Consider the following 12,872-nt stretch of genomic DNA (forward strand, 5'->3'; position numbering starts at 1 on the left):
AAGAAGAGAGAATTGAACGGTTGGAGATAAGCAATGTTAACTAGGGTTACTCCTCTCCGAGGGGAAGCCAGCGTGGGAACACGTAAAGAAAGCACGTATTAAGATCACCCTCGGGCTTCCCTGGTGGCGCAGTGGTTGAGAGTCCGCCTGCCGATGCAGGGGACGTGGGTTCGTGCCCCAGTCCGGGAAGATCCCACATGCTGCGGAGCGGCTGGGCCCGTGAGCCATGGCCGCCGAGCCTGCACGTCCGGAGCCTGTGCTCCGCAACGGGAGAGGACACAACAGTGAGAGGCCCGCGTACCGCAAAAAAAAAAAAAAAAAAAGATCACCCTCATGTGTGTCCCAGAAAGAATAAGGTCACAAGTACCTGCAAAGGACAGAATCACCAAATGGGAGGTGCTGGAGAGCCTGAGCACTGTGCCTGCCTAGACTCCCCTCCACAGTGGTACACGAGGTACTGAGCAAAGTGCCTCTCATCTCTACTGCCCTTTGTTTCCTCATCTGAAGACATTAAGAAAAACACCAGGACGTCCATAGTGGTGCAGTGGTTAAGAATCCACCTGCCAATGCAGGGGACATGGGTTCGATCCCTGGTCCAGGAAGATCCCACATGTCACGGAGCAACTAAGCCCATGCACCACAACTACTGAGCCTGCGCTCTAGAGCCCGCGAGCCACAACTGCTGAAGCCCATGTGCCACAACTCCTGAAGCCCACACGCCTAGAGCCCGTGCTCCGCAACAAGAGAAGCTACCGCGATGAGAAGCCCACACACCTCAATGTAGAGTAGCCCTCGCTCGCTGCAACTAGAGAAGGCGCACACGCAGCAATGAAGGCCCAACACAGCCAAAAATAAAATTAAAAAAAAAAGGAAGAAAGAAAAACACCAGCAGCCTACACTCACTGAAACCTTACCCTGTGCCAGGGGCTATTGCAAGCACTTCGTGCATTAACAACGAACTTTTGAAATGAGAAGGTTGAGTCACAGAGAGTAAAGTACTTTGCTCAAGATCCCAAGGCTGAGTAGCAGCGGGGACCAAGACTGAACAGCTACCTTACACCACGTCTTACCTATCTATCTGTTTCTGTGAAAGCTAAGTCACCTATTTCAAGCACTTAATTTAGTGCCTTTGCCATGAGAAACACTCAGTAAAAATTATCTCATCGCCAGCATCAACCTCGTGGCCACCATTGATGAAACCAAGCAGAACAGCTGCATTTGCTGGGTTCCAAGTCTTGGGTGCTTAGGTTCTTTTTTTTTTTTTTAACTAAATCTTTTGTAGAGCTTCATCAAATAATGTAACCTGTAAGCTAAACACCAGATATCTCACAGCAGCTTAAAGAAAAATTAAGGGTGACATAGGCAAATATTTTTTTCTTGTAGTAATTGATAGGTTTGTAGCTTGACTCCATAAAACTTGGCTGCATGACTCACTAAGACTTGAAGACATGTTTCATACTATTTGGATTCCTTCCACAGGACACCATCGAGCCAGGCGAAAAAAGATTTATATGCAATCCTTACCGTGGTGTACATATTTGGGGCATGTATTTGGGCTTTTCTCCAGAAATCATGCTAGTGTATCTTGTCTAGTAAGAGATACTGGATGCCATTCAAACCAGATGCTATTTCACAGGTCACTTTCCTGTTTTTCAAGATGTTTTAGTTCCTTACAGAGTGGCTTGGTGGTTTTCACTTGGTTGGCGTTGATTCTGAGTGGATGGGCCCTTCAGTCACGCTCCCTAAATCCAAAAGGAGACTCTTTTAGTTGCTCGGGTCGCCGTAACAGAGTACCATGGACCGGCTGGCTTAGACAACATTCATTTATTTCCTCACAATTGTGGATGCTGGACGTCTGAAATCAAGGTGTCAGCAGGGTAGGTTTCTGCAGAAGTCTTTCTCCTTGGGCTTGCTTGGCCACCTTCTCCCTGCGTCCTCACATGGTCTTCCCTCTGTGCGTGTCTGTGTCCTAATTTCCTCTTCTTCTAAGGACAGCAGTCATACTGGATGAGGGCTCACCCTAATGACCTCGTTTAAACTTAATTACCTCTTTAAAGGCCCTGTCTCCAAATAAAGTCACATTCTCAGACACCGGGGGTTAGGACTTCAGTGTAGGAATTTTGGAGGAACACAACTCAGCCCATAACAGAGACTTAGAGAGATGGGAAGAGAGAATCCCACACAGAGGTGGCTTTGATTCCAGGAACAAACGTTCCTTGGAGCCCACGGTTTGTAAGACACTGTAAGTCTAGCTTCTGATGCTGCCCGTCTCCTCTATATCCGTCTCCAGGAACTAGTCCAAGGGAAGTGCCATCCCAGCAAAGTTTCCAGAACCTTCTGTTGCATCTCCATAAACTTCTTGAACCCTGCTGGCCACACCTTGGTGTCCTGCCCAGCAGACTCTGCACCGCCACGTTCAGCGCGATTCCCGGGAACACAGGGTTCTTGTGTATAGCATGTTGGCACCACTGCTGAAGTCAAGCCTCAGCCAATACGGCTAAGCAAGCTGGAAGTAATCCATCCTCTCAATAGCTGCTATAATTTTAGTACTTATTTACTACAAACATTGAATTTTGCCTTCAGGCCTCACAGAGAACAGCCCTGACAACTTCCAGAAACATATTTGAAATGCCTAACATAGCGCACACAGCTGACTAGAAACACTCCTAGTGCGAGTGACAGGAATGTGCAGAAGTGGAGGGCGTGAGGCCGTGAATCCAAGAGGAAAGCTCTCCAGGCCTGCCCCTGGTCACCCTGTCCCACTTATGACTTCTGATTTGGGCCCAGAGACCTGTAACCCTGACTCTGCAGAGACTTTAGGCCCCTGTCTCTTTCCGTATCAGTGAAACAGGGATTAAAACTATATCGTTCTCTTCCCCCCAAACCATTGTAAAACCATAAAAATGAGATGGAACTCGAAAACAAACTTGGTAAAAGGCAAAATAGACTAAATTCAAAATAGACTAAATAATATGATTTTAATTATAACCGTCTAAACCAATTTAAATCCATCAAATGCGTCCTTTTTATTCTGGCCTTGTTTACTAGTTTATACACCTTACCAGGTAAAGACTAAATGGCTCCTACAGTAAAAGTTCTACATTCAGGCCCATGAGAAGATTTAGATCTATGCTTTCATTGCCCTTAGGCTATCTTGACTGACTCCTGAAGTCTCTGAAGAGCTCATTGTAACTTCACAGAGACTCCGAGAGCTGGCTGTAGTACAATATACGACCACCAGGGGACAGCATAGACCTGATGCTGCTTTAGACTTCACTAGGTTTGGGCCACTTGCTTTCTCTAGTGTCAAAGTGCCCTCCCTTCCCCCAGGAAAACCTCTCTGCGCTGCAGGATCTGGAAGTGCCCCAGGCGCAGCGGCACACAGCCCCCGGGAGCAGGCCCTCGGCCTGAGCTGGAGTCCAGCCCTCCTCCTGCCCTATGCACGGCAGGACACTCAGCTGCTGGGCAAGGTGGTGCTGAGAGGTGGTCCCAGAGAACACGCACACAGTATACAGGCATCAAAAACGACCAGACTTAGGTTAGCGCTGAACTCACAGTTTCGCAGGCCCCAGCGCTTTCTGCAGCGTCAGAGAGCAGGAACCAGCTTTCGGGGGAAGAGGCCGCCTGGGGCACTTGCACCAACAAGACCCCAGACTCCCGGTAAAGGATATTAGTAAACAGCAACCGAGGATGTCATACGTAAAGTTATTTTGTATTTTCAAAGTGTTCTGACCTCGCTCTTATTCATTATTAGCTAATAATTCTGAACTATCACCTTCATGTTATAGATGAAACAATTAAACACGAGCAATCAGGGCTTTAAGGAGAAAGCAGCGGGGCCCAAAGCAGAAGCCAAGTCTCCCTCGTACCATTAGTTGTTAAACACGCCAACCCCCAACTCCATCCCCACCCCCAAGCGCAGAACCGCTAACGGTACGAAGAAAACCCCAACCTGGAAGCCAGACGCATTTGGAAACCAGGTAGAGAGGGCATGAGACAGCAGGAACAGAAACTTCGCCTGCCTCCCCCCATGGGGTATTCTGCACCTCTGAGGCTGTGTGGAAACGAACACGACCTGTCTGTCGAGCACAGATGTGGCCGGAGGGGAACCGAGGCAGCATCGCAGCATCGCGCGGGCAGATCTGCGGCGACTGGGTCGTAGGGACCACTGCGCGCTCTGCGCCCGGCACCTCCCGCGGTTCCCACGCACCGACCTCCCCTTCATCCCTGTGACTGATGCTCCCGGACCCCGCCCGGAAATTCTGTCTATGAGCTAATTATGGTGAATGACCTAAGTGCGCTGGGCAGGAGTCGGCAGGTGAGGATCGGTAGGTGAGAGCTGACTATTCACGACACGGCAGCCTTTGATGCGAGCGGAGCAGAAAGTTTGGCGGAAACTCAACACCTCTTAGAAGTAGAGATTGGTCAAGAGGAAGAAAGGAGAACCCATTGTGGAAGTTTTCAAGAAGGAGACAAAGATGCCTGTGTTTTGTATCGCTCAGCTGCCTCAAGAAAATGTCCATTTGTTTTCTTTACACTCCTTTTACATTTTAAGTGGAACCTAGTGAATGTGTCTTTTCAGGGTTCCCAATTTCACCGTTTTCTCTACACCTCATGTTGCCATTTTAATGAAGCATCATTTTTCCAGAGAGTGTGGGAACAAAACTTATTTAATGACCTCTCAGAGCAAACACTGAGTTCTTCGAGTATCTCCCTGAATTAAAACCCGCACCCCACAATTCACTTCCTTTTTTAAATGCCAGTTTGCCAACTACTGCAAACTGATAAACAGGGCTTCCCTTTACTCTTAAGCCACAGGGCTCCTGTCGGATCTCACAGCCTGGGGGATCCATGAGAAACCCCAGACCCCCAGCCCTCAGCTGTGCCCTGGGAGGGCTCAGTGGCACAGCAGTGGTCCCCTTGGCAGCACAGGGGACTCAGCAGAGACCTAGGATCACCTTGGAGATTATCCAGTCCAACTTTTCACTTTACAGACAAGGAAACTGAGGCAGGTGGGGAGAGGATGCAGAGGCTACATGGGTGTCACAGGTGGGTGGCGGGAGGCATGGAGGTTGAGGTTGGCCCCATGCCGTTCCCACACCCTCTGCCTCAGCATCACTTAGGGCAGATGTGCAAAGTGCCTGTTCCTGAGCCCCTTCTCAAAGCTACTGAACTGGAATTTCGGGGGGTTAGGGACTAGGAATTTATATCTCAACCACACCACACCGCTGCAGCTGTGATACACACTACCTTTTGGGAAGCGCTTGTAGGAGTAGAAAGAAAACAAGCTTGGAGTCAGAAAAGATCTGGTTTGAATCTCTTCTCTGCTGCTTACCAGCTTTGCACCTTTGGCGAGCTAACGACTCTGAACTCTGGGGGCTCATCCATAACCGGGGAGGCTGTGAGGGCCACAAGGGACGGTGCATATAGGCACCCTCAGGTCCCAAGGCCTGACACTGGAATGCACTCAGTCAGAGTCACCTGTCCTCGGGGGAGTGCTGGACTGGAGCCCCAGAGCTCCCATTTATGGACTATATGAGACTGGCCACATCACTTGCGTCTTTCGAGCCACAATTTCCTTGTCTGTAAATGGAGATAATAGTATTACCTCCTCCCAGGAATGCTGTCAAAGTCAGATGTAAATATCATGCTGTAGCTGCATGGACGGGTCATGAAACAAAACCACTCCAGGTCTTTCACACAGACAGGATTCAAGGCAGGGGTTTGATTCCACAGGGGATGGAAGAGCTAAGAGGAACCAAACAGAATAAAGAGCTCATCCTGAGATTGGCTGCCGGCAGGTCAAAGGAAGGCGGTAGTTGTACACAGTCCAGGCGTCAGGGTCCCTAGCAGGAGCTAGGACCATGGTGGGGCAGGAGAATTAACACCACAGAGAAGAACTAGCTGGATGTGGAGAGCCCACACAAGGCAGATGGGAACGGGGAGAAAGGCCTTCACCACCCTGTAGTCTCCTTGCCTGGAGGAGGGAGAGGTCAGAAGACAGGGTGGCCTGGGAAAGGTAATTCCTGGAGATACAGAGCAGAGAAAAAGGGTGACACTGGGTCTAAGAGCAAATAAGCAATGCCTGGCACACACACATAAAAACACTGACACGGGGGCTTCCCTGGTGGCACAGTGGTTGAGAGTCCGCCTGCTGATGCAGGGGACACGGGTTCGTGCCCCGGTCTGGGGAGATCCCACATGCCACGGAGCGGCTGGGCCCGTGAGCCATGGCCACTGAGCCTGCGCGTCCGGAGCCTGTGCTCCGCAACAGGAGAGGCCACAGCAGTGAGAGGCCCGCGTACCACAAAAAAAAAAAAGGAAAAAAAACACTGACATGGTCTCAGACACAGAAGAGGCGTTCTCTTAGTGCTTGTCACTGTAGTTGTCAACCACGACATGTAACAGCCTGATGAAGAAGGCACTTGGCAAGAAAAGCACATGTTTGTCAGAAGCCTACCTTTCATTAGTCACATACAGGCATCATTTCTCCAGGGCTGGTGACCATGTGGAAGGGAAGTCCGGAAATTAGAATCCTAGATGGGACTCTAATAAAAATAAATTGAGGCTCAATTTCTTCATGTATGAAAATGTAAATAACACACTATTTCATAAAGTATCATGAGGATGTGATGAGCTCATAGATATGAAGTACTTCATACACTCAAAGTCCTATACAGATGCAGGATTTGTTTGTATTCTCAAAAAGGGGACATTTTCAAAAAACAGGTTCACCATGACCTACGCTCAATCTAATTACTTATTTTTCCAACTTAGTTTTCAAGCTCATCATTTTCTTTTCAGGAATTCAAATAGAACACCATTGGAGCAAATAACTATGAAATATATAATTCAGTACCACCAAAATGATGTTCCAACCAAAAGCTTCCATGAGAACCACCAGGCTAATGTGATAACACGCTGTTCTATGAACAGAGAATTCTTACGCATCCTCACAAGCCTTGACCATCCAGTTTTTCTGTCTCCACTGATTAGACTGATGACCCAGTGGCTACGTAATGACGTGATACAAATATATGTAATAAAAGCTATTATTTGACTCATCTCTTTGTGTACTTCATGTGCATTATTACCACTTTATTATATGGTAATAATTCTCATTATTTGCTTTTATTATTATTTCAGCTTCTCAGCTGGAAAATCATTGATACTCAGAATGCTGAATTAACTTGCCCAAGGCCCCTCAGCTTGGCACCAGCAGAGCCAGGACTGGATCCCAGTTCGGGCTGAGCTCTAAGCCAGCTGCTCACCTCTACCCGTCGACACATTTGCCTTTGGGGTGCGGTTCACTGAAGGAGATGGTTCTGTGTCATCAATTATAATGGAAAGAGCCTTAAACTCAGAACAAGAAGATGTGAATTCTATACAACCTGGCTCTAGCCAGTGCTGTGTCCTTGCCCACAAAGTGATAGAATCAGTTTGAAGGTGAACTTTTACAAGTACAACATTTGCTAGGTTTTATAAATTCCTGATTAATCAACAGTTCTGATAACAAAAATGCTATTGTTTTGGCATGGTGTTCATGAACAGTTAACGACATTTGATATATCTTCGTAACGAGAAAACGATTCACTTCTGCTCTTTTGTTCTTTTTTTTATTAGCCCAAGCCATTGTGCCGGGCATTGGGAAATACTGTGAAATTTACTATTCTTAACATACTTTTAAACATCTTAAAATTTTTCCCCAAAGTAGTACATTACCTATTCGGGCACATTTTATTCTGTTGGTTTTAACAAAGCCTGTCCTGGGACGTGGCCAGACTGCCAGCGTGTCCCTGAGTGTCATCCATCACTAAGCAGCTGGCAGAGCTCGCCTGGGCTTGGTGAGCCAGGCATGAGGCCAGGAACCAGGACCAGGTGAGAGAAGAGGGAGGGGAGCCCGGGAGAGGGCAGCAGCGGAGGGCGGGTGTGAGGACGGTCAGGAAACCCCAGCTGAGATGAAGCAGTTGGAGGCCCGGGTGGCCCCGCAGATCAGTCTGGGCCTTGCGTGTTAGCTCAGGAGGGATCACGAGTGACTTTTGAAGGAAGAAAACCAAGCCCCAAGTTTGCACGGCCTGACATTTGCAAAGAAAGGAGAAGACCAACTGTCTGAACGAGGAAAATTCCCTAGAAGGGGCAACAAGGAGATGCCAGGGATTGAAGGACAAAGAGACCAAAACTCCTCACTTTCCCTGGACCACAATGTAGAGAGCCAAAGCAGGTAACACAAAGTGACCACCCCCCAGGAACATGGAAGAAAGTTGTCCCCAAAGAGCTAAGCTGGTGAGTCTACGTTTCATGTAAGAGGTTAGTCATCTGGTTAACCCAAGAGACTGTTGAAAGGTGGTCAGAACACCCAAAACGCCAGTCCAGAAGGACTCAAGAACTACCATAGGAAGGCCGACTTGCTGTGTGATGGGAATCAGGCAATCAAGAGAATCAGTCAATTATACTGAACCCTATCAGAAGAAAGAGTGAACTTGAAAGCATGGTCAGCCTCACACACAGATTCAGGAAACATGAAGATCCACCAGGGGGTGGTACCCGCACAAGCGCTGATGAAGGGGGCGGGTGGAGCGACCCACAGACCCCAGCCCTACGATCAGTGGACCTGAAACCCAGCGTGATTAATTATCTAAATCAGACGACTCCTTCTCTTTGCTCTGATTCTGTATTCACTAGGGAATCTCCTGAGTATAATTTTACTCCCCAAGGAGAGCTGCCAGGAGAGAGAGCATATACTCGTCATACTGGCCTAAATCTCTCCGCCGAAGGGATGCTCAGAGTTGCCACCGCAAAATAATACTGGCCCTTCGATGTATACCTCAGTCCTCTGTCACCTGAGTTAATGGGAGTCGGCCCCTGAGGGCTGGATTCATACCAAGTGTGCTTAAAATGTTAAATGTTTGAAGCTTTAAAGCTGAGAACCTCATCTGGGATAGTGTGGAATCTATAGGTGGTAAATGCCAATTTAGGAGACACGTGGGCATTGACACAACCAACCTTCCTTAATAATATCCCAACATTGTCACATGCCATTGTACAGACCTAGACAAATAACAGTATTAGATGTGCACCTGCCCGTTCACCTCAAATACTCTTCCAAATAGCTTTGTAGCCTATAAAACTGGAGGAATTGCTGTCTTGGGCCAGATCTGTGTTGCAGGGAAAGATTCCAGGTCTTCGAACTGTAAATAAATTCAGTAGCAGTGGGCATTAAATTGCGAACTGCTACAGCATGGTGTAGATGTGGTGAGGAAGACAGCTATCTGCACAGCTTTCCATGACACTCCAACTATCCTTCAGAGCTCTGCTTAGGTAACTTCTGGGACTTTTACTGATTCTTAGCAATTTTTTTTTTTTTTTTTTTGCGGTACACGGGCCTCTCACTGCTGTGGCCTTTCCCATTGCGGAGCACAGGCTCCGGACGCACAGGCTCAGCGGCCATGGCTCACAGGCCCAGCCGCTCCATGGCACATGGGATCCTCCCAGACCGGGGCACAAACCCGTGTCCCCTGCATTGGCAGGCGGACTCCCAACCACTGCGCCACCAGGGAAGCCCCGATTCTTAGCAATTTAATCCATGTGTACCAAAAATCAAATAGCCCTCTGCCCATAAACAAATAACCCACAATATTTGTATTAGAATGCTGACATTCTAAAAGTCAAGAAACAGGAGATATTATAGCTGAAGAGACAAACCATTTTGACCCATAAAAAGGTTTTTAATTTTTTTGAAGGTAACTATTAAAATTAAAATTGTAAAGAAACAATAGATTAGAAAGATATTTGCAGCAAATACAGCAGTTAAAAAGGGAAAGAAACATTTTATTAAAAATTATCCAAAATTCCTAATAAATAAGTGAAAATGAAAAAAGAGAAATTCTACTATATACCTATTATTTTTAAATTTTGGGGGTCACACCATGTGGCTTGTGGGATCTCAGTTTCCCATCCAGGGATTGAACCTGGGCCACAGCAGTGAAAGCCCAAATTCTAACCACTAGGCCACCAGGGAACTCCTTACTACATACATATTCAAAAGTAAGCAAGAATACCCAGCAAAATTTAAGTACAGTTGGGAAGAAAACAAGATTCTTATGCTATTAATGGTACATATTTACACAGCTTTTCTTGATTTCATTACACATCAAGAATGATGGAACCATTTACATTCTTTTACAACTAGTCTGATGTTAAGGTTTTTATCCTAAGTAAAAAAAAAAATTAAAGAAATAAAAGGCTACATGCATTAACACAATCATTCTAGTATTACTTGTAACAGAAAAACTTGAAAACAACCTAAATTTCCAAAGAGAGACAATCAAACTGACTGTGATGCTGAGTTATGTTCAGTAGAATGTGATACAGTCATTTAAAATTGTAACATTTAGGTCTGTGTAAAATTTGGGGGAAATGTTTAGAATATGCTAATAAACATAAGTCTGAGTATCTGATTTTAAGTGTATTACAACTACAGCTATGGAAATATGTGAGCGTGTGAACAAAGTCTGGGAGACAACAGGAAACAAGAAACTCTTGTGATATATTTGAATCCACCACTTACCGGCTGGCAAGACCCTGGGCATGTTACTTAACTGCTCTGTGCCTCAGTTGCCCAGTCTGTAAAATGGGGATAATAATAATACCTACCTAGTAAGGTTACTATACAGATTAAATGAGTTATTGTATGTAAAAATGCTTTAAAAACTGTGTATTTTATATAGAACACAAAATAAGTGCTAAACATATTGCTTTATCTATCAATACTTCAGAATGTAACACCAACAAACTAACACATAAGGTCTTTTTAAAACATAAACCACAAAATCATTATCTCAAATAATAAAGTTAATATTAATGTCTCAATATCATTTAATACTCAATATATTTTCAATTTTTCCCTAAATGTCTCAAAACTTTTTTCATACACGTACTTGTTCAAATCAGGATCCAATAAAAGACACACACATTGCATTCAATTGATGTCTTTTATGTCTCTTTATACCATCACGATTTCCCTACTTTTTTTTTTTTTTGGCTGCATTGGATCTTCATTGCTGCATGCGGGCTTTCTCTAGTTGCGGCGAGTGGGGTCTACTCTTTGTTGCGGTGCTCGGGCTTCTCATTGCGGTGGCTTCTCTTGTAGCGTAGCACGGGCTCTAGGTGCACGGGCTTCAGTAGTTGTGGCTCGCGGGCTCTAGAGCGCAGGCTCAGTAGTTGTGGCACATGGGCTTAGTTGCTGTGCGGCATGTGGGATCTTCCCAGACCAGGGATCAAACCCATGTCCCCTGCATTGGCAGGTGGATTCTTAACCACTGCGCCACCAGGGAAGTCCCTCCCTACTCTTTCTGTTGTGCTATTTTTATTCCACTTACTTGTTGGAGAAACCTACAGAATTTCTCACTTGCTGGATTCTGCTGATTGCATCCATATGGTATCAGTTAACATGTTCCTCTATCTCCTGAATTTCCTGTAAACTGTAGCTAGATCTGAAGATTTAATCAGATTTAGATTAAATGTCCTTTTTTCCTTTTACTTTTTTTGCAACAATGCTTCATAGGTGATCCTGTGTACTTCCTACTTTATCTCATCAAAAGCACCTATTTTTTTTAAATTAATTAATTATTTATTTATTTGGCTGCGTTTGGTCTTAGATGCGGCATGTGGGATCTTCGATGCGGTGTGCAGGCTTCTCTCCAGTTGTGGCACGAGCTCCACAGCGTGCGGGCTCAGTAGTTGCGGCATGTGGCAAATATGTCCTGTGGCCTGTGGGATCTTAGTTCCCTGACGAGGGATCGAATCTGAGCCCCCTGCAGTGGAAGGCAGATTCTTAACCACTGGACTGCCAGAGAAGTTCCTGATTTCCTATTTTTAAGGAAGTGAAGATGGATCAATTAGGAGCTACTATAAATAGGACATGGTACCCGTGGAATATGAAGAAGACAGGCATTGAGGATGCTTCTTGTGCTTCTGGCTTGGGTGATGTGGAGCCAAAGTAAAGGAAGTAAGTGATAGGATGGGGGAAGGAGAGGGATAAAAGGTGGAAAGGAGGGAAAGAGAAGGGAAAGGGGGGAATGAGGTGCTGGACCCCAGAAGAAGGTGCTTGGAGACTCCAGGAAGAAAATAATTAATTCAATTTTCAAAGGGTCCAAGTTGAAATACTTTGTAATATACCCAGAGGGAGAAGGAAATAGTTGGAAAGATAAATTTACCAACTTAGAGTTAGGCAGAAGTGTCATACTTTTCTTTCTACACAAAGAAAGATGGAGTATTTTCATATCGTATGTTTGCTTTTCTGTGTTTTAAGAAGATAGTGATCCTGAACAGCCATCTCAGAAAAAAGGAAGAAGCCCCAGACCAGAAAGAAGGCTGCCCGAGGATGAGACTCAGAGGGGAGGGACGCAAACACACAACCCCAAGTGTGCACCGACAGATAACAAATGTGGACTAACGAGAACGGAAGAGGATTCGTGGGAGGGACCTGTCCTCATCTGCAAGCCCAGAGGAGGAGGGGACTCAGACAAGGACCACAGGGAAGGCTTCGCCGGACACCGTCCAGCGGTGGACGTGGCTGTGTGCTGAAGACGAACTTGGTCATAGAAGAACTAGGAAACAGAAGATTTCGAAACAAAGTTCAGCTGCATGGGCTTCCTTCTCCTAGTAAGAAGTTGTCTGGATGCTCTTTGCCACTGATCCTGCCTGTTAGTGGGTCCCTGCATGTCTGGACTTCCCTAGCCTTTGCCTCTTGGTCTGTAAGTAAAGGATAATGTTATTTACCATAGAGGAGTGTCATGGGAATTAAATGTCATTGCAGATGTGAAGGACTTAACGGAGGGGTTTCTGATATGTGGTATTCAGGAAATGCTTAT

General features: G+C 46.1%; 1 protein-coding gene across 16 annotated transcripts in view; it reads right to left on the minus strand.

Annotated features, from left to right (window-relative positions):
* Positions 1–12,872, minus strand: part of CA8 (carbonic anhydrase 8) — a 213,792-nt gene that overhangs the window by 158,760 nt on the left and 42,160 nt on the right. For 3 of the 16 annotated variants that reach the window (XR_011246771.1, XR_009516574.1, XR_009516575.1), the window contains one exon: positions 6,461–6,548. The exons of the other annotated variants lie outside the window; for them this stretch is intronic. The gene's annotated coding sequence lies outside the window, so the exon portion shown is untranslated. The remainder of the gene's footprint in view (positions 1–6,460; positions 6,549–12,872) is intronic. 16 annotated transcript variants of the gene reach the window in all.

The sequence above is a fragment of the Delphinus delphis genome, chromosome 17 (genome assembly GCF_949987515.2).
Source record: "Delphinus delphis chromosome 17, mDelDel1.2, whole genome shotgun sequence".
Taxonomy (NCBI): Eukaryota; Metazoa; Chordata; class Mammalia; order Artiodactyla; family Delphinidae; genus Delphinus; species Delphinus delphis.